This window comes from Schistocerca gregaria, chromosome 1, assembly GCF_023897955.1.
Source record: "Schistocerca gregaria isolate iqSchGreg1 chromosome 1, iqSchGreg1.2, whole genome shotgun sequence".
Classification (NCBI taxonomy): domain Eukaryota; kingdom Metazoa; phylum Arthropoda; class Insecta; order Orthoptera; family Acrididae; genus Schistocerca; species Schistocerca gregaria.
The window spans coordinates 767258798-767280426 of record NC_064920.1 but is presented as its reverse complement, the minus strand read 5'-3'; the positions used below and the strand labels follow the sequence as shown (position 1 = coordinate 767280426).

The 21629-nt window shown below is 42.7% G+C and overlaps 1 protein-coding gene and 1 pseudogene across 1 annotated transcript in view; one reads left to right on the top strand and one right to left on the bottom strand.

Annotated features, from left to right (window-relative positions):
- LOC126268171 (uncharacterized) overlaps nt 1–21629 on the top strand; it is a 115702-nt gene that overhangs the window by 80877 nt on the left and 13196 nt on the right. The window lies entirely within an intron of this gene.
- LOC126289907 (5S ribosomal RNA) lies at nt 10648–10765 on the bottom strand (annotated as a pseudogene).

The window sequence follows — 21629 nt, the reverse complement described above, 5'->3', positions numbered from 1 at the left end:
CAGAAGTGAAAACTTTCAGCAAACTGTTGCAGATTTCAGTGCTGGGACATCAACAAGTTTCAGCGTGCGAACCATTCAGCGAAACTATGGGCTTTCGGAGCTGAAGGCCCGCTCGTCTACACTTGATGACTGCATGACACAAAGCTTTACACCTCGCCTGGGCCGGTCAACATTGCACTGTTGCTGACTGGAAACTTGTTACACGGCCGGACGAGTTTCGTTTCAAATGGTATCGAGCGGATGGACGTGTACGGGTATGGAGACAACCTCATGAATCCATGGATCCTGCATGCCAGCAGGGGATTGGTGGAGGCTCTGTAATGGAGTGGGGCGTGTACAGGTGGAGTGATATGGGGCCCCTGATACATCTAGATACGACTCTGAAAGGTGAAACGCACGTAAGCATTTTGTCTGATCACCTGCATCCATTCGTGTCCATTGTGGCATTCCGACGGACTTGGGCAATTCCAGCAGGACGATACGACACGCCACAAGTCCAGAATTGCTACAGAGTGGCTCTCGGAACACTCTTCTGAGTCTAAACACTTCCACTGGCCACCAAAATTCCAAGACATGAACATTATTGAGCTTATATGGGATGCCTTGCAACATGCTGTTCAGAAGCGATCTCCACTCCCTTACGGATTTATGGACAGCCCTGCGGGATTCATGGTGTCAGTTCCCTCCAGCAATACTTCAGACTTTAGTCGAGTCCATGCCACGTCGTGTTGCGGCACTTCTGCGTGCTCGCGAGGGCCCTACACTATATTAGGCAGGTGTACCAGTTTCTGTGGCTCTTCGGTGTGGTCTGAAAGTTATTGTACGAACCTTCTGCCAGATGCGTAAGTGTGAATTGCAGAATAATCGTGTAAATGTAGAGTGGATCGTTAGGTCCATACGAGCGTTGCAGTCCGTTCGGTAGAACGCTGCTCGTAAGCCGCAGTGGCGACGTTTTAAGCAGCGGAGGATCCACGTCAGCGTGGAGAGGCGCCGGGGCATCGATCAGGCCCTCGTGCTCCCGCGTGGGCAAACATGACGCCTACGGCGGCGCTCCTCAGGAGGTGCTGCTCATCAGCTCACCACCCGTGTCCTGCGTCTGCTGCGTTTCGTGAAATGCTGCGGTGGCTATGACGGCGTGACACGCAGCGCTTGCTACCAGTTCCATTGTTTGCCAACAAGAGTACGGCAAACGATGAGACACAGTCAGTAAACTCGAACAGAAGCGAGTAGTAGCCAGTGTGTGACAGGGACACTGCCGATCGGTTAACGCTTGTGACGTCGTAACCACACGGTCCAGTCACTTTTAATGTGATCATCACCTATGTTCGACGTCCACGTGCCATAGCCACACACAGAAGGCAGGTCGCAGCTCTAGCAATAGAGGGTATACAACACGTGTCGCGGGGGGAGGAAGGGGGGGGGGGGGGTTCGCGGCAAAACAGTGCAGTCGTTTTCTTAATACTGAAATGGGGCGATATAGCTGACGTCCAAAATAGGATGATCATTGGCTTTCGGGGCAAGGGTGAAAGCATTCCCGAAGTGGCTAAGTTTGTAAACGTTCACGTGCCGCCGTAGCTAAAGTATACTGTACACGGCAAAATGGCGCTAAACCGGCGCCGAGGCAGCTGTGGTCGACAGATGACAAGGGTGAACGATGGCTGCGGAGATGTGTTCGGGAGAATAGACGTGCCGCTGTTGAGCAAGTGACCGCTCAGATGAACCAAGGGGCTACCAACAGTGTCTCAACGACCGTTGAGCGAACGTTGCTGCGCATGGGCCTCTCGGCGACGAAGGCTGGAATTTGCACGCTAATACCGCATGTGGACATCCACTGTGTAGCGACAGGTAGCCTTTTCAGACGAATCACTATCTATGCTCCATCGGACAAATGCTCGTTGCTGTGAACGGCGTGAAACGTCTTAAAGCAAACACTCTGCAACAATCGTTCGAAGCGTCCAAGTCGAAGAAGGGAGCATTTCGTGGGTGTTCTGGAAGGCATCATGGACAAATAAAAGTATGCAGCTATCCGTGGGGACTAAATCCACCCCTACATGCAGTTTTTTTCCTCGACAAGGTAGCGTCTACCAGGAGGACAGTGCAACGTTCGCACAGCTTGCAGTGTATGTGCGTGGTTCAAAGAGCGCCAGTTTGAGTTTCCTTACCTTCCAGACCACCAATCACCCTGGATTTAAAGCCAGTCGCGGTGGGAGGAAGTACCTCGCGCCGTGGATCCTCAACCGAAAAGGTAGCCCAACTGCCCACGACACTGGAGTCGGCTTTGTCTCCACGTCTACATCTGCATCTACATCTACGTCATTACTCTGCTATTCACAGTAAAGTGCCTGGCAGAGGGTTCAATGAACCACCTTCTTGCTGTCTCTCTACCGTTCCACAATCGTACGGCACGCGGGGAAAACGGGCGCTTTCTCTTATTTTATCGTGATGATCATTTCTGCCTAGGTAGGTGGGTGCCAACAGAATGTTTTAGCAATCAGAGGAGAAAACTGCTGATAGAAATTTCATGAGAAGATCCCGTCGCAACGAAAAATGCCTTTGTTTTAATGATTGCCATTCCAATTCGCGTATCATGTCTGTGACACAATCTCCCCTATTTCGCGATAATACGAAACGAGCTGCCCTTCTTTGTACTTTTTCGATGTCATCCGTCAGTCCCACCTGATGGGATCCCTCACCGCACAGCAATACTCCAGAATAGGGCGGACAAGCGTGGTGTAAGCAGTCCCTTTGGTAGACCTGTTGCACCTTCTAAGTGTTCTGGCAATGAATCCCTGTCGATACGTTCCAGAACGTCACGCTGCAAAAGTATTTTTATTCGCGATTTTGACAGGTGATCATATTAATTTGACTGGATAGTGCGGAAGAGTTGCACACTTGAAAATGCGTACCACGCTACGTCTGGTAATCTGAACACAAATTCTTTTGAAATCGTATCCAACTCGAAAGAAAGCAGCGGTTTTATTAACTATCGCTCGAAATCATCAACGGACGTGATACACACACACACACACACACACACACACACACACACACTTGAAACTATGCGGATTACTCTGAAACATTGTCCTGAACTACTTGGCGTCGTCGTATCAGTCGAGAGTGTAAAATCTGCATTAGGCCTACTGTCTTCGCATCCTACTTGCACTCGAACCACCATGCGAACTCCTACACATCCGTACTTCAACTCTCTTCCCCGCGTGTCAAGTGTCGCTTGCTTGCTCACGCGCCGCTCTTGGGCGGTGACTTTACTCATTTGAAGACGTTTTGGTTATTCTGGTTATACTTTGGACTTCATAGCTTGGACTTAGTTTTGCTGCCGTAATTCAAGAACTGCCTAAAGCTGGTGAATTAAAAGAGAATATGCTACACGCTTTTAAATAAAACCACACTCGTGAATATCGATCAGTTAATTCTTAGTTCACACACCACAACAAGTTTCTGAAACGTCGATATATGCTTAATGCCTTCCGTGTTGTTTAATTACTTGTACACACCTATAAATTTATTTGCGCCTGTTACTACAACGCAGAAAATAAGCAATGAAAGAGGTGAAGTCAAAATGTTTAACGTTTTTTCTCAAATACTGTTAGTGTGTGGTTGCGAGAACGGGTGCTGTGCTGAGAGACCAAGTTCCGGAAGCCTCTCTCAGTACAGACACTGTAACTGCGCTTTTAAACTTTTAAATGTTAAGAGTAGTCGAAATTTAAATTGATCTATTGACGTGTTCAATTATCGTGCCTATTGCTGCAAATTCGTGTCGGCGTCTTCAGTCCAAACAATGGCTTAGTCCAGCTTTCAACGTTGTTCTATCCTGTGCATGCCTCTTCATCCATACATAACTACCGCAGCCTACTCCTCATTTCTACATAACTACCGCAGCCTACTCCTCATTTCTACATAACTACCGCAACCTTGCTTCCTATAGAAATAAAAATGCAGCTATAACGAAGTGCAGGGCCCACTGGAGATGAGAGATTAGACTGCATGAAAGAAACCACAGGAATCGAATTTGTGTACTCCTTTAAAAAAAATGGTTCAAATGGCTCTGAGCACTATGGGACTTAACATCTATGGTCATCAGTCCCCTAGAACTTAGAACTACTTAAACCTAACTATCCTAAGGACATCACACAACACCCAGCCATCACGAGGCAGAGAAAATCCCTGACCCCGCCGGCAATCGAACCCGGGAACCCGGACGTGGTACTCCTTTAGAAGAAAGAAGTGAAAATGCTGGTCTTCTGTCTCCATTATCAACATTGCGAATTAGTGTTTTTTTTTAACATTGTGAAAATACTTTTTGCTGGCTTGGCTCCACCACAGTCCTATTATTGGAGTCCATTTTTAAAAAACTGAGGTCAGATGACATTAATCATTTATTGCAACATAAGTGGCATCATATGCGTTTTACTACGTTAAATTATAGTTTCTGTTGTGTTCCTGTTGTCCGATAGTATAACAACCTCGAATCTTTTGGTTCGCAAGTAAGTTCTACATTTCTACTAAACTGTGTTTATTATTTTCCCACGCCTCTGTTGGCACGCTGTTTTATGACGCCTCTTAAAACAAGTAAATATATTCCCGAACAGAAACTAAAGAAAATGGAACAATGAAAGTGATGCTGTGTATAGCTTTTGTGAATTGGGTGCTTTTAGAATAAGTATTGCCTTCCTCTTCCATCTTGCATGGATTATTCAGCAACACATCTGTGGACAGTTAAGACTGTCAATAACGAGCCTTAGTTTTACGTCCCAAACGTGAACGCAAGACATAAACAAGTAGAACCTGAAAGCACGCGTAAACTTACCTGGGCGATACGTTTGAAAAAGCACTACATAACTTCAGACTGGCATGTCGGAAAATATGAGTTGCTTCTCAGAAATAGATCTTTTCTGCGAAATGTGTTGTTCCCCTTGTATCTGTTATTTCGCGAACCCAGGAACTGCCTTCAGCTCCTTTCGTAATGCAACACCCTTCTGCTTTGGGGATGGCCAGCCTCCGGTGAAAGAGATGCTTTTGGCCAGGTTTGCCCAGGGCACAGCTGCACAAGCCAGCCAGCCTTTGCGCTTCAAACCGAAGCACAGAGTGAATGAATGACTTTTGGGGCCGCGCTGGCGCATATTAATGTTTGCCTTCCTGCCCCGTCTAGTACGAATGGCACAGCCTCCGGCAGCCGCAAAATTTCCACTTCGGCATGCGCGTTCCAAATAGCAAACATACAAGCGTGCAAGATATTATTGCCTGAAGATTTTAGTTTCTTCGATCGACACTGTGACCCGTTTCAGGAGCTCGGATTCTGCACTGAAGATATTATTGTGTCACGTCTCATCCAAAGAATGTATACGATATGCGATTAGTTTTCCTCAGGAAAATCATCTTACGTAGCCCCATCTATTTCTGGCAAAGTTTAATTAACACATTTAGTATTTTTATACCGTTTTGTAGTTTCGTACAGTTAACTATATGCCCATCCTATATGTTTTCCGAAATGTTGCAAAAATGGTACCAATGGCTCTGAGCACTATGGGACTTAACATCTGAGGTCATCAGTCCCCTAGACTTAGAAATACTTAAACCTAACTAACCTAAGGACAGTCGGCCAGAGTGGCCGAGCGTTTCTAGGCACTACAGCCTGGAACCACGCGACCGCTACGGTCGCAGGTTCGAATCCTGCCTCGGGCATGGATGTGTGTGATGTCCTTAGGTTATTTAGGTTTAAGTAGTTTTAAGTTCTAGGGGACTGATGGCCTCAAAAGTCAAGTCCCATATTGTTCAGAGCCACTAACCTAAGGACATCACACCCATCCATGTCCGAGGCAGGATTCGAACGTGCGACCGTAGCAGCAGCGTGGTTCTGGACTGAAGCGCCTAGAACCGCTCGGTCACAGCGGCCGGGTGGTTTTCAGTAAATTTTAATCTAGTCTGCCTGTGTTTGGGTGTTAGAGCGCGTTTCCGCAATCGTTTATTGAATGCAAGAAGTTTGTCATGTGATAAAATTTTTCGTACACCACTAGCAGTTACTTCCAACTGTGAATCAGCAACAAGGCGATAAAAATAATGATTTGTCACCCTTGCTTTGCGCAAAAGTAACCCTTTCTATGCCGCAGACAGTTTACTACTTTGTTCATATTTTCCGTTCTGTCCATATCATGCTCCCAATCTAACGAAATTATCAAATACTGTACTCGAACAGTTCAACTTTTTAGCAATTTGGCGATTAGAGTATCGCATTTCCTTTTTCGTACCGATTTTTGCTTTTTCACGCGATTGTTTTCCGCGTGGCATTGTCGTGGTTTACGTACAAAAAACGCAATGTCACAGATGGTGTCTTGTTTCGTATCTACAGTAAAGGCACGCGCTACACTAAGCAGGTGACCGAGCGGTTCTAGGCGCTACAGTCTGGAACGCGCGACCGCTGTGGTCGCAGGTTCGAATCCTGCGTCGGGCATGGATGTGTGTGCTGTCCTTAGGTTAGTTAGTTTTAAGTAGTTCTACGTCTAGGGGACTGATGACCTCAGAAGTTAAATCCCATAGTGCAGAGCAGACCGTCTTTATAGCGAGTTCCACACTCTACCATCTGAATTGTTGATGTTTTATTATATAGTGTAGTAGACAATACCATTTGACTACATTTGCCGGTGACCGCATTTAATACTTTTGCACATACATAGTGCACAATTATTCCTACAGTCAGTCTTCATTTTCTGGATATACGCCTGCCTTTATGCTGATTTCCACTACTGTATTAGAAAGCCTAAGGCATATTCGATGCAATTTTCCATTCCTGTTGCCTTGAAGCTTACCAGCTATTGTCTTTTTTTCAATATAACTGCGGCATCCTACAAGACCAAACCGTTGCTTAATGGACTCATATCTATAGTTGATCTGCCTATGCGATTCTTTCCTTCCGTTACAGTTTTCAGTAATTTCATGTCGTAGTTACTCGTACATACCTAAGCATTCTCGCTCTTTGATTCATTATATTCTTTGAGTTTCTCGCGGGGCCTCGTTGCAGAACATCATCTTTGCACAATCAGTCCCTTGATTTTCAAACTTCTGTAACACCAAAGACTTTTGTGTTCGTTTCATTTGTGTCCTTTCCATTGACAGAGATATACTCCAAACATAACTTTCATGAATCTTTTTATGAATTCGTGAATCTTTTTCTAAACTCAAGCATTTTAGTTTGTATCTTAGCAACTTTTCTCAATGGAAAGCCCTTTCACCTTGAGAAAATCCCGCTGCTATATCTTCCTATTTTATCGGTTCTACTTCCGAGGTGGCAAAATTCATTTGCGATCTGATGTTTCCGTGGCGTATTTCAAACTTATAGATTTCTCGGGTGGCCGCCGGGGTCACGACGTAAGTTCTCCACGATATTTCGCCAAACATGTCAAGATAGCTTCAGCACTATGTAGGGACCGGTTAAAACCGATACTGGTATTTTAGTTCTGAATAACCGGTTTTTGTTTCGTTGTTTGTTTGGCATCAGTTACAACAGGTATTTTATTATTATTAATTAATAACTAAGTAAAAAAACCGAAATATAAATTAGTCAAAGCAGCAGTGTCAAAATTTTTCATTTTTAAATAAACATTTTTTTTAAAGGAGTAATTTTTATTCGTAAAATTTCCATTGGTTTGAATTATTGTAGGAAATAGGAAAAGCGATCAGTGATATTTTAATAACAACCCAACTAGCAACAAACACATAGCATAATAATTAGTGCAGCGTTCCTGAGACGATTATGTCCCTGTTGCTGTGTGTCGTGGCTTAAGGTATGCGTGTACGTGGCCTGGAGTGTGCGCCCACCTGGTCTGTACCGTAGTTCCTTGGTGCCGTCGCCGCACACGGGCTGTGTGGCACCAACCCTAGTCTGGAATTTTTTTTACGAAGTGACATAACTATGAAGTACAACGCTTCATTTGCTTTAAAAGATTAAATTTTTTTGTCTGCCATATCTATGAAATAATAAAAGAGGAAGGAAATTATGGTAACAATAACATGCTAAAAACTTATTCAAAATGGTTCAAATGGCTCTGAGCACTATGGGACTTAACTTCTGAGGTCATCAGTCCCCTAGAACTTAGAACTACTTAAACCTAACTAACCTAAGGACATCACACACATCCATGCCCGAGGCAGGATTCGAACCTGCGACCGTATCGTCACGCAGTTCCAGACAGAAGCGCCTAGAACCGCACGGCCACACCGGCCGGCTAAAAACTTATTAACAGTTCCTTCGTAGTATACTATAATAATTGGAAATAGCTGAACTGTTGCCTGTGTCTACATATTTACTTGTAGCCATTGAAAACGGACAAATTAAGAGGAAAAACGAGAGTTCTTCAACCTCAGTTTTCGCCCTGTAGGCTGAGTATTCCTAATGCCCAAGTGGTTTGACACCCGATGGCAAAAATGATTTTTGAGCAGACTTTAAACGAATTACAATCAATAGGAGAATACTGGTGATTTTATGTAGTATTCACCATTTATCACTTTCCCAGAAAAGCAGCAATGGTGGACGGACCAGTTTTGATTTTACGTTTTTTGTAGGAAATAACAGGAATAAAAAACCGAAAATCGGTTATTTCAGAAACTGGTTGTTTTGAGTAATTTTAATCAACAGGTTAAAATGGCGTGAAAAAAGAAAACTATAAAACCGAAAACGGGTTGTTTCAGCGATTACCGTCATCCCAAGTGCTTTCTCCCACTTCATTATTGGGTTGACGTCGTATGGGCACAGGCGGACAGCGCACGAAGAAAATCTGCAACTAAGCCGACGTCGAAATATGAATGGCTCGCAGTACGACATAAAACTACGTAAGAACCACCTAAGCGTGTGACGTTAGTCTTACACGGAGAAAGATCAACGATGCGTTAATGTTGGTACTCGGCAAACTTCTTTCCAACTCCAACATCACTATCGACTGTGTACACGATAAGCAGTCTTGAACAGACACCTACGTTCGTCAGTCAACGGAGCGGAAGAAATAGGCCGTGAAATGCTCCGCGCGCTCACCGGGGCCGGAGAGCAAAGTTTCAAAGGCGGGAAAAGCCGGCATGTGCGAGTTACGTGACGCTAGAGATTTGTTTGTCCTTGCCCTGACAAAAGGAACGCTACTGTGTTGCTTCTGTGCTCGGGACATAAACAGAGAATTTGGGGACTTCTCGGTATCGCAGCATACTGGAAAATAAGAGATCCAACCAGTCGCCTTCAGAGGAAAAGCATTAAACACATTGTTGTTCCTTCGATGCGAAAACGCTCTAGAAACTTCGAGCACGTGCTGCTGCGCCGCCACGTCCATAGGGATTGCCAAAGGTCCACAAGTAGGACATCCCACTGTAGCCCTTAGTTCAGCAGTATGGGAGCAGCAACGTACGGAATGGCCGAACACTTGACTACTTGCCGACTCCTCCTATCAGGAAATATCAACATCACATCCGTAACTGCATTCATCTTGTACAAAATCTGCAAGTACGTCATCTCAGTGATTGGTGAGTTTCGAAGTAGTCCCTGTTCATCGGGGTACCAGTAAAGGACTCCATGGAACTGATAAACAAGAAATTCGATACCGACTTGACGAGACTCTTAGGGTATACGCTCAACTCAGCCAATTTCCCATTCGATGGAAATCAGTAAGAACAGACGGACGGCGTCGCCGTGGCGTCTCCTCTGTCGCCGGTGGTTGTGACGAGTTTGTTCGTGGAAAATTTCGAGGAGATAGTCATAGAGCAAGCCCAACTAAAACCAAGCTCTTTCTACCGTTACGTGGATCACACGATGGTCGGTTGTCCACATAGACAGGAGAGCCTACGTGAATTTCTCATCACGTCAAGTCGATTGACGCTAAGATACATTTTACCATGACTGCGGAACACAATGGCGTCCTCACGTTTGTTGACGCACTGGTGATACTGAAAGCCGATGGCAAACTTGTACATAGTGTGTACAGAACGCCTACACACACTGATTTTTATCTACAACTCCCACCATGCAGGCGTTTGACGCGCACTTCCTCACAGCGCGCGATCCAGCTGCTACCAAGACAGCCTCCCAACTGATGAAGTATCTGGAGACAACATTCAAAAGTAACGGATACGGCAGCAAACTGAGACGTACGCGCCTATGTTCTACCTATACAACAAGAGAAAGAAAGAGCGGAACACGAATCACCAGCGTGCATTCCGTTTGCCGTCAATACCCCTAGAAATGGTAGCAAACTCTTGGCGTGACACAAGGTTACATGTGTATTTCGCCCACACCCCTCCCTTCTTAAGACCTTGACACTACTACGTTCAGTACAGAATGATCTGGACCGGTGGCAGCCAGCCTGGTCCCTACCGCCAAGCAGTGGACGTTACAGCTTTCATTGTCGGCGGTAGGCGATTAGGGGTTAAAATTTTTTTTAAAAAAAAAAGCACTCCGTCTGCAGGCCACGAGTGGCCTACCGGGACCATCCGACCGCCGTGTCATCCTCATGGAAGATGGGAAGATGCGGATAGGAGGGGCGCGGGATCAGCACACCGCTCTCCCAGTCATTATGATGGTATTCTTGACCAAAGCCGCTACTATTCGGTCGAGTAGCTCCTCAGTTGGCATCACGAGGCTGAGTGCACCCCGAAAAATGGCAACAGCGCATGGCGGCCTGGATGGTCACCCATCCAAGTGCCGACCACGCCCGACAGCGCATAACTTCGGTGATCTCACGGGAACCGGTGTAGCCACTGCGGTAAGGCCGTTGCCCAAGATATTTTTATTAGGTATGCATAAAATTTTGAAGAAATTATTTGCTAAGTAATTATTATTATATGCTTTAATTTGCTGGGACTCTGCTTTATAAATTTTATAACGTCTTGCTACTTCCCCACTTTATAAAACACCATTACTGGAACTGGGGGGCGGTTAGAAAATTTTACTAACAGAGATACAAAAGTAGACGGTAGACAAGAGATTGACTACCCGTGATATAGAGCAGCGGCCGCAACTGGCGGACAGCGGTCCAGATCCGGACCGTGGAAGATCAAAAACTGGCCCGCCAAAAGTATTTTGAAAGTATAAATTACATAATCAGATGATTAAAAAAATATAACAGTTCGTTAGAGCGGCACCCTTATAATTTTTTCTAGTGGTTTACAATTAACTGCTGAGTAATTATAATTCTTAATGGATAGTTATAGGTAGATTAAATACACCGTTGCAATGCTGTGCAGCGTGGAGAGTGCGCTGAAGAGCGGGGACGGAAGGGAGCAAACTGGCCGGCTGATCCACATAAAAGCTCTGTACACACGAATACAACACAATTTTATTTAATGAACAAGCAAATTTTATAAATCGATTTCAGCCTCTGGCAACCTCTCAAACCGCTATTAAATCGGAAAAGGCGTATTCATTTAAACTCCATTTTTTGTGCTCGTAACTCGAACAATAGCTTCTGGCTAGTTCAGTCGACGACGGCGATCTTTGACGACGAAGCGCCACATTTGGTGTGCGGCAGACTACTCTTTGACACGGAAGTAGCCTCTTTGCGGTGTGTCTGCACGTACTGTGTTTTATAAAAACCGAATCTAAATAAAGGTCACAAATTTTGTTGCCACTTCGTCAGTAGTTGTGGCGAACTCGTACGGAGCGTTTCGTTAAGTAAAGGTCAAATGATTGAACTTTTTGGCAAATAAAAGAAAACTAACATCCTTCCTATAAAACTTGGTTTCAGAAGAAGCAAAGAAACCATTAACGAACGAGTACGCTAGCTGTGGCTTCCTTAAAACACGTTCTGAAATTCAGGGTGTAATCAAAAAGAATCATCCGATTTTAAAAGATCATACTATTATGTTATTTGAGATATGTATGTGAACAACATACTGTTTGGGAAGAGTAAACTCTCGAGTTTTACATGGCAACCATAAGTACCGGAATTTTTAAATTAAAGGATTAGTGAACGATGGATCGGTCGCACTGAATCTAATGAATCAGTCTTACATTACTGGCCTTCAAGTTCACCGGGCCTGACTGTATGTGATTGTTTCTTGTGGAGATTTATAAAAGACTGTTTTTGTGTGCGTCCTTTACCAACAACAGTGAGTAAACTGAGACATCGCATAACAGCAGCTGTAACTCAAGACATGCTCGCTGCAGTGTGGGAACAATTTGAATACAGCATTGACATACGCCGCGCATATCAAGGGCGGCATATTGGAAGACCTACGAAAAGGTATGAAAAAAAAAGTTTTGAGTTTCGCGTTGAGCAAAAAACAAAATTCATTGCATATGTTTATTAGTTTCAGAAATATGCATGTGCATTTAATTAAATGCGTTCATCACCGTCGCAAGCTGGATATCTTTGATAAAGACAGTGCAAGTTAAGAATTTTTTCACTATCCAACAATTTTTAAATATAAAGATAATTCTGAAAGCGATATTTCAGTATTCTCAAATTTTATGTTATATCTTAAGAAGGAATTTGCAGTAAGATTCCAAGACTGTTGTGATTCTTAAAATTGGCTTTTGAAGTTTCTCCAGAGGCAGAATTGACGATGTGGCTGTGAATTTCTTCTCCCTTTCAAAGCCTTTACTCCAGATGGAATTGGTAGGCTTGAGGAAGACATTTCCTTGCAAACATGTAAAACTGCATCCGCTAAAGAATTTTGGAGTAAACATGTCCCAGAATAATATGAAAATTGCAAAAAATTAGCCATATACTTGGCCACTATCTTTGACTGCACATATGTTTGTGAAATTTCATTTTCAAAAACGAATTTTTTTAAGATCGGGTATCGCTCAAGATTAACGGCCACTCCTCTTCAAGACACTATTCGCATAAACTGCTCCACGTGAATCTAACTTTAGGAAACTGGCTCAAGACCAGCAGATGTAATTTCTTGAATTGATTTTTTAATACAAATATGCCTGTCTATTGTATTTCATATTTTGCAACTGAAAGTCAAAATAAATATTGGAGAATAGAATTTTTTCTAGATTTTTAATACAAATATGTCCGTCTCTTGTATTTCATAGTAGTTTGAGAGTGAAAATTCAAATAAAAAATTAGGAAGGAATATGAGCTTTTTTCTGGTTTTTTGAATACAGATATGCCTGTCTGTTGTATTTTATATTGTTTTGTGAGTGAAAATTAAAATAAAAAGTTAATAAAGAATATGAAATTTTTCCTGTGGACATCGATATTTTCAAAAATAGATGAATTCCATCTAAAATTTCGAACCGTAATCAAGTATGGATGCCTACACCTGATGAATAAACAGAGGAACTAGAGTATTTTTCTCCTAACTCTAAGTGTGGTCGTACACCCATCGAAGATGATTATGAGCACTGAAAACTTTTAAGAGCAAGAAGTTTGCAACACAAATTCACTATGCCCTTTTACTCGGTGGCGGTCAATTGAAGCCGCTCTTGAAGCTGCGAGAGCTCACTGACTTTACAAGAGATCTCGACACGCCCGTAAGTTCCGGATACGTCAAAGCCTTCCGCGTGATGTTACCATGTCTATTAACCATCGACGCATTACAATCTATGTTTAGACTTGTATAAACTCAAGTCTAGTGAGGCTTATATAAACGCAAGTCCAGTGAAGATTTTTGGTGTCTCACAACAGTAGACGAAATATGAATTTTGTATTAGACATTTAAAACGAAAGAAAAGTATTCCATCATCAAAAAGGCGTGCATCCGGGATAGTATTATTTCTTCTTCTGATTTTTCGGGAGAAACCTTACAGCCATCTTCAAGGCGAGGCACTGGCAGCCGTCAGAAAACTACCTGCTGACGCTGCTTTTTTTTTTAAAAAAAAAAAAAAAAAAAGGCGTAACGCAAGTGGAGCACCAGCAAGATCCCGTCCACAAGAGAATAACATATGATTGTAAAATGCAACTCTCTAACAATCTCCGCAACGATTCCCAGAACAGTGGTTCTTCATGCAAACAAAGGTCATGCCACTGTTTTGCTGCCAAGAGAAGTCTACATTAAAGAAGACGTACAGTTTACACGAGGACAGAGCGTATCGTAAGATTGGCAAGTATCCCACTGCATGTGTTCAAAGAAAAATTGCTTTCAGTTCTGAACTCCAGCTCTCTACCCAAGGGAGTTATCAACTGACTGACTCCGGGCCTCCCAGATTATGCAACATCCTGAGGCCTACAAAGTTATACAGAAACAAAGGTGGTTCAGAAGAAAATGGAAGTCATAATCCATGCTTGGAGCAGATACTAGAAGTGGTAACTTTTAGACCAACATTGATGCACCTACTTATTGGTCACCAGATATATTAGTCTTGTTGTTGAGGCCTTTTGTAGGTAGTTGTGAACACTTTGTCTGTAATTCAGAACATTTTATCAATATAAAAAACTCTGAAATTTAACGGCTCTGTTCTATTGGTTAGTTTTGAATTTCTCTCCTTGTTTACTGAAGTACCTACGGTTGACTCTCTCTCTCCCATTGATTAACAACAAGTTTGAGGAAGACGTAATAGCATTATTTAAGCATGGGCTAATCTCCTCGCCAACCATTATTTTGAGCATATTGATGGTGTCGCCATGGGTAGGCACTTGCCGCCCATCTACATCTACATGACTACTCTGCAATTCACATTTAAGTGCTTGGCAGGGGGTTCATCGAACCACAATCATACTATCTCTCTACCATTCCACTCCCTAACAGCGCGCGGGAAAAACGAACACCTAAACCTTTCTGTTCGAGCTCTGATTTCTCGTATTTTATTTTGATGATCATTCCTACCTATGTAGGTTGGGCTCAACAAAATATTTTTGCATTCGGAAGAGATAGGTGGTGACTGAAATTTCGTAAAAAGATCTCGCCGCGACGAAAAACGTCTTTGCTGTAATGACCTCCATCCCAATTCGCGTATCATATCTGCCACACTCTCTCCCCTGTTACGTGATAGTACAAAACGAGCTGCCATTTTTTGCACCCTTTCGATGTCCTCCGTCAATCCCACCTGGTAAGGATCCCACACCGCGCAGCAATATTCTAACAGAGGACGAACGAGTGTAGTATAAGCTGTCTCTTTAGTGGACTTGTTGCATCTTCTAAGTGTCCTGCCAATGAAACGCAACCTTTGGCTCACCTTCCCCACTGAAGGTGTTCGTAATTTTAACACCCAGGTACTTAGTTGAATTGACAGCCTTGGGAATGTACTATTTATCGAGTAATCGAATTCCAACGGATTTCTTTTGGAACTCATTTGGATCACCTCACACTTTTCGTTATTTAGCGTCAACTGCCACCTGCCACACCATACAGCAATCTTTTCTAAATCGCTTTGCAACTGATACTGGTCTTCGAATGACCTTACTAGACGGTAAATTACAGCATCATCTGCGAACAACCTAAGAGAACTGCTCAGATTGTCACCCAGGTCATTTATATAGATCAGGAACAGCAGAGGTCCCAGGACGCTTCGCTGGGGAACACCTGATATCACTTCAGTTTTACTCGATGATTTGCCGTCTATTACTACGAACTGCGACCTTCCCGACAGGAAATCACGAATCCAGTCGCACAACTGAGACGATACCGCACAGGCCCGCAGATTGATTAGAAGCCGCTTGTGAGGAACGGTGTCAAAAGCTTTCCGGAAATCTAGAAGTACGGAATCAACTTGAGATCCCCTGTCGATAGCGGCCATTACTTCGTGCGAATAAAGAGCTAGCTGCGTTGCACAAGAGCGATGTTTTCTGAAGCCATGCTGATTACGTATCAATAGATCGTTCCCTTCGAGGTGATTCATAATGTTTGAATACAGTATATGCTCCAAAACCCTACTGCAAACCGACGTCAATGATATAGGTCTGTCTGTAGTTAGATGGATTACTCCTACTACCCTTCTTAAACACTGGTGCGACCTGCGCTATTTTTCAATCTGTAGGTACAGATCTATCGGTGAGCGAGCGGTTGTATATGAGTGCTAAGTAAGGAGCTATTGTATCAGCGTAATCTGAAAGGAACCTAATCGGTATACTATCTGGACCTGAAGACTTACCCGTATCAAGCGATTTGAGGTGCTTCGCAACCCCTAAGGTATCTACTTCTAATAAACTCATGCTAGCAGCTGTTCGTGTTTCAAATTCTGGAATATTCCATTCGTCTTCCTTGGTGAAGGAAGACCCATGGTAGCTAATTTACTTGAAGAAAAAGCGTTCATGTCTGCAGTCACAAAACCGGCAGAATTCTGGAGATACGTCGACGACACATTCATGTTTTGGCCCAATGGCGAGAAAAAAAAAGAAGTTTCCTGATCATCTGAACTCCATTCATGAAAATGGTAGGTCTGCCATGGAAGGGGAAATGAGTGGCTGTCTACCGTTTTTTGGTTGTATTAGTTGAACGCAAGGAGGATGGAAAATAGACATTGCATACACCGTGAGCCCAGTCATACCGTCTAGCTGCCACTGTCCTTCGCAAACTGAGTGTACTTAAAAGTTTAGTACCTAGGAGTGAAACAGCCTACAGGGTGAAATGATACGCTTTGAATAGTTATTCAGTAAGAATAGATAGGCAAAACATCAAATTAGTCGATCCCTGCAAGCGAAATCGCCAGACCAACCGAAGGAAGAACGAGAAGAAAGAGAGGTAAGCTACGGTCTCTCTATCGCACCACCAATAAACCCCTGATTCTTTAAATACTCTAACTCCTTGTTATTAACCTAGAACTGAGTTAATGTGATAAATATTTTACGTTAAACATTTATGCGATAAAATGTTTAGAAAAGGCTTGAAATTATGTTTGAAGTTTATTGCAAGTCAATAAGTGCTTCCGTTCTCAAATATTGAATGAATAAGTCAGGGTATTGGCGCGCCGTGATTTGCGTTGCCGCAAGAAGCATACAGGGCTTATAACTATATAATTATATTACTGTGTTGGCCCTTTCATGTAAGATTATACCTCTTAATTGCTAGATTATGTCACCATTATAGTTATTTAAATTTGGTCGCAATTTATATGGAATACTGAAAACGAAACTTATGTTTTTGGCGAATAACTTAATTGTGCATCGAACACGAACGACATATCCGCCTTTTACAGCCCACCAAATCTGCGGTGGCTGAACGTTCCATGGATTGCGGGAAAATCAAGATTCTGGCTGCAGCCCCATGCTTCAGTGGTGAAGGAAGTATGGAAATACAATTAGCAAACAACCTAGCCAACGGACACATCTTGGAAACCACTCAGTTCACGCCTACGCTCTCCGAGGAATTATTTTTCTGTGTCTTCATTGCCTGGCATCCCAACAAATGCCAACTATTTTAAATCATCCAGGTAGTGCTATAGTGTCAAGTAGTTTAAATACCGACAGCAACTCATTTTCAGGATGGCTGTAAGATTTTCAGCCGAAATATTGGAACAAGTGATGATATTATTCTGGATGCACGCCAGGAAGATGATGGAACATTGTATCGGTCGAGAAAAATTTAAGAAACACTAAGAAAAATGGTTGACAAAAACGTGAGAGTGAACTAGAGATAGCAACAACGTTTCCATGTAGATGGAAAGTCATGGACAGTGTTCCTTGGGATTCTTGTGCTAAGGTATTAGGATAACAGCGCCCTAGGGCAGAAAAATCATCGGCAGGTATTTGACTATGTGAACGATGCTGTAGTGGCTAGACATCCATGTCTTGCTAAGATGGAAGTTCTCTTTCAATACCACAGCACACCTTAACATACCTATCAGATATGGTTCTCAGCGATTCCTTTCTGTTTCCAAACCTGAAGAAATGGCTGCGTGGATGATGGTTCACGTCCAGCACTGAAGCTAAAATTGAAGACGTAAGCTCCTCTTTGCCGTAGAGGAGAAATCCCATTTACGAGAGGGCAAGAAAAAGTTGGAGATGCATGATACTAAAAATATTAATTTACAGGACAGTCATGTTGCGAAAATATCATTTTTTTTAGGAACTTTCTAAATGTCTTACACATATGGAGAGCCAGATGGATTTAACTTGTTACTTAATATGCAGTGTGAAAAGTCTGAAAGGGTGTTGTGCTGAGAAATAGCTGTTAAGAAAAAAAATTCGATACGTCGTGCTGTTAGCAGTTTAATTATCATTGGCGTTAGCCAAACAGGTCATTGTCCGTGCAGATTCAATTCCTTCCATGCACTACATCTGCAGGTCCGTTATTTACCACTTGTTGAAATGCTCATTACCAGCTAAAATGTGCCATTTTCGAAAGTGATCAGTTTAAGATAGTTGCGCAAAAGCTAAGTTTGTTCAAACGTAGAATGCAGCACCATTTGTGACAGGCTGCTTGAATTTGTGCGTTACCACCTGATTGGAAAATTTCAGTACTAATTAAGTGGAAAATGGTGCAACGTATCAAATTCTTTCCTTTACAATTATTTCTCAGCACAAATTACCGTGCAACACCCATAAAAACTTTGCAGACTGTTTCTGAGTCCGCTGTATAATTGTATAAAAGTAATAGTGCATCCTTCAGTTATCTTATACTTCTACACCCTCCCCTCCACCACCCCCCACTCTCCGCGCCATGTTGTACATCAATCAAAATTGTATGCAGCGTCTAGTGAGTGACTGATTGCTCTCTCTCTCTCTCTCTCTCTCTCTCCTCTGTGTCTCTCTCTCTCTCTCTCTCTCTCTCTCTCTTTCTCTCTCTCTCTCTTTCTCTTTCTGTCTTTCTCGTGTCCTTGCTATCAATATCAAGTGAGGTGGTGCAGTGTTTAACACATTGGATTTGTAATTCGGAAGAAGGGGTTCAACTTCCCCACCTACAGTCCATATTTAGATTTTTGGTGAGTACCCTGATCTGTTTACCGTGGTGACCAAGGCAACTCCTAACAGCAAATTTTCTTCCTCATATACATTGCTTCCTAGCTTGTGCTTCACCTCCAATTACAAGGGAATTTCAAGAAATAAGTTACACATTATGATGACAGGCCAAGTAACTTTTATTGAATGCTGCATTACACTTCGTAGTAACACAGACACATGACACTGTTTTTTAGCATGGTCACAAAGTCTCTGTAAACAGCAATTGGAATGGCAGTCATGCACTTCCTTGATGATAGAAATCTGCTTGTCGGTCACACAGCCACTGGAGAACCACTGTGAACGTCCTCGTGGTTCAAAAATCTCCACCGAGCGAAGTGGCGTAGTGGTTAGCACACTGGACTCGCATTCGGGAGGACGACGGTTCAATCTCGTCCACAACCATCCTGATTTAGGTTTTCCGTGATTTCCTTAAATCGTTTCAGGCAAATGCCGGGATGGTTACTTTGAAAGGGCATGGCCAATTTCCATCCCAATCCTTCCCTAACCCGAGCTTGCGCTCAGTCTCTAATGACTTCGTTGTCGACGGGACGTTAAACACTAACCACCACCACCACCACCAAAAATCTCTTTCCTCACAGATGTTCTTTCAGCTTGCCAAGAGACGGAAATTTCTTGGTGCCAATCAGCATTACTCACATCTGTTCAACCTTGGTCAGATTGTTGCCATCATTTCAGTACTGCTTTACACGACATTGCGAAAATTCATGGTGAATGTATGTGCAGTTTAGACGTTTTACAAACAGGGATTGTAATGTCCGGCTTAGTTCAACTTGTAGCAGATTTCCAGCTGCTATGCCATTTCAGTCATCCATTGGGATGCACCTGTTATCTGTACACCAGCAGAACTGTACCTGCAGGAAACCCAGAACATGTACTGTTTTCTGACAATGTGCCACTATTGTTGCACAATGATCTCAGTGTGGGATGAGACGTGTAACTTGCTTTCTGAAGTACCTCAACGTGTTGTTGGTGACAGAGCATTAAATCCTAAGTTTCCTTCATTTCAGACTGATGGGCAGTTACAATCACAGTATTCTAACTGAATGTTTTTAAATAGTCTTATTATTATTATGTTGTTATTGTTGTTGTTGTTGTGGTCTTCAGTCCTGAGACTGGTTTGATGCAGATTCTGACAACCCTACCACAACAAAGGTCAGCATTTAATAACGATTGTGGTGTTGCTCACGCTGCTAAATACTGCATTTTCGGGCAACAACTAAGTTATTATGTGGCAGGTGTTATTAGAGCACAGTTAATAAAGTCATTTCATGTAAGAATGAAAAAACTAGGCACTCGTCTTTTTGTGTTTCCCACGCAGGTCTCGTCATAAAATCATGGCTCAATCGTTGAAAATCTAGGTGGTTATGATTGCAAGCTCGGATGCAAAGAGGCCTAGGTTTTATCCTGCTATATTCAAAAGTTTGGTAGATGCGCTTCACAAACCATTCCTGAAGCTTACACTTTTACTGGACAATGGTGATGTAAAAAAAAAGCAATCAGCACTCCGAATTTAAGTTACACTTTCTTTTAATCGCAATATCACATAAACACACAAAACATCACTTGAAAACATCTTCCTCACATTTTATAAGCCAACTACAATATGCATATTTCCAACATGACGTCCAACACTTGACTTTCTCAACGTCCGACTCTCTAACAAGTTAACAACTAACTAACAATCGCTTACGTGCCCAAAAAATCAGAGTTACAAGTACGTCAAAGATCATAGTGACAAAAGAAAGAATACACATAAGAATAATATCATTGCAATATAAACATATCGATGTATCACAAATGAAATCAAATCTGAATGTTGTCTCAGAAATATGTCAACTACTTTGCAGAAACACAGTAGAATATTACTGGTATCGAGAGGTTCAGGTGAGCTGCCGTAGTGGTTAAATAATTCAAGTACCATTACAAGCTCTCCATGCTAATCTATCCTGTGCAAGCAAGCTCCTTCATCTTCCAGTACCTACTGCAACCTACATCCTTCTGAATCTGCTTAGTGTATTCATCTCTTGGTCTCCCTCTACGATTTTTACCCTCCACGCTGCCCTCCAAAGCTAAATTTGTGATCCCTTGATGCCTCTTATTGTTATATACTACTGATAATATACACACTGCAACAAAAATAATTTCCATGCTGGGGAGGGAATCTCCCTCATTCAGAAAGACAATAAACATCTAAGGAGACAAGTAAGAATCAAAGTCCTCTGCTACTTAGAAGTACTTGTGGTGTAGTTTTAAAAACCAGTGTGGTCAAGTAGCATATTTTACTGAACACACATCTTTGAAGCTGTTAACAAAAAATTGTCATTGCAGGTGGAATCTGATAAAATTCTTGCAAAATTTATTTCATCAGTTGTTCAGAAGTTCCAAATCAGCATGTGTAGACCCTAGGGAAAATCCTACAGAGTAAAACCCTGTGAAAAAGGCACCCATAGGTGTATTTCATAAACACATTTTCAAAAAAAATATAGAAGTTATTTCTTCTCAAAGGTGTTTGTATGTCCTGTAGCTATCCGTATGAAGATTTAAGTTCAGTCCAATGCCAGTATCAGATGCCTGGTAAAACTACCAGAAGGGGACTCTCATAATATTTATGAAGTGTATCCACAGCATCCCAATAAATAAATAAACTAAGTTTCTCGTCAATACAACAGTGTTCATAAAAAGGGTAGGCATAAAGCTAACAATCATCACCTCAAAACTCAAGCTGCTATGATGAAACCTGGTGATGATCTCAGTTCTTCTTTACATATTGACCCTACAATGCATTTTTCC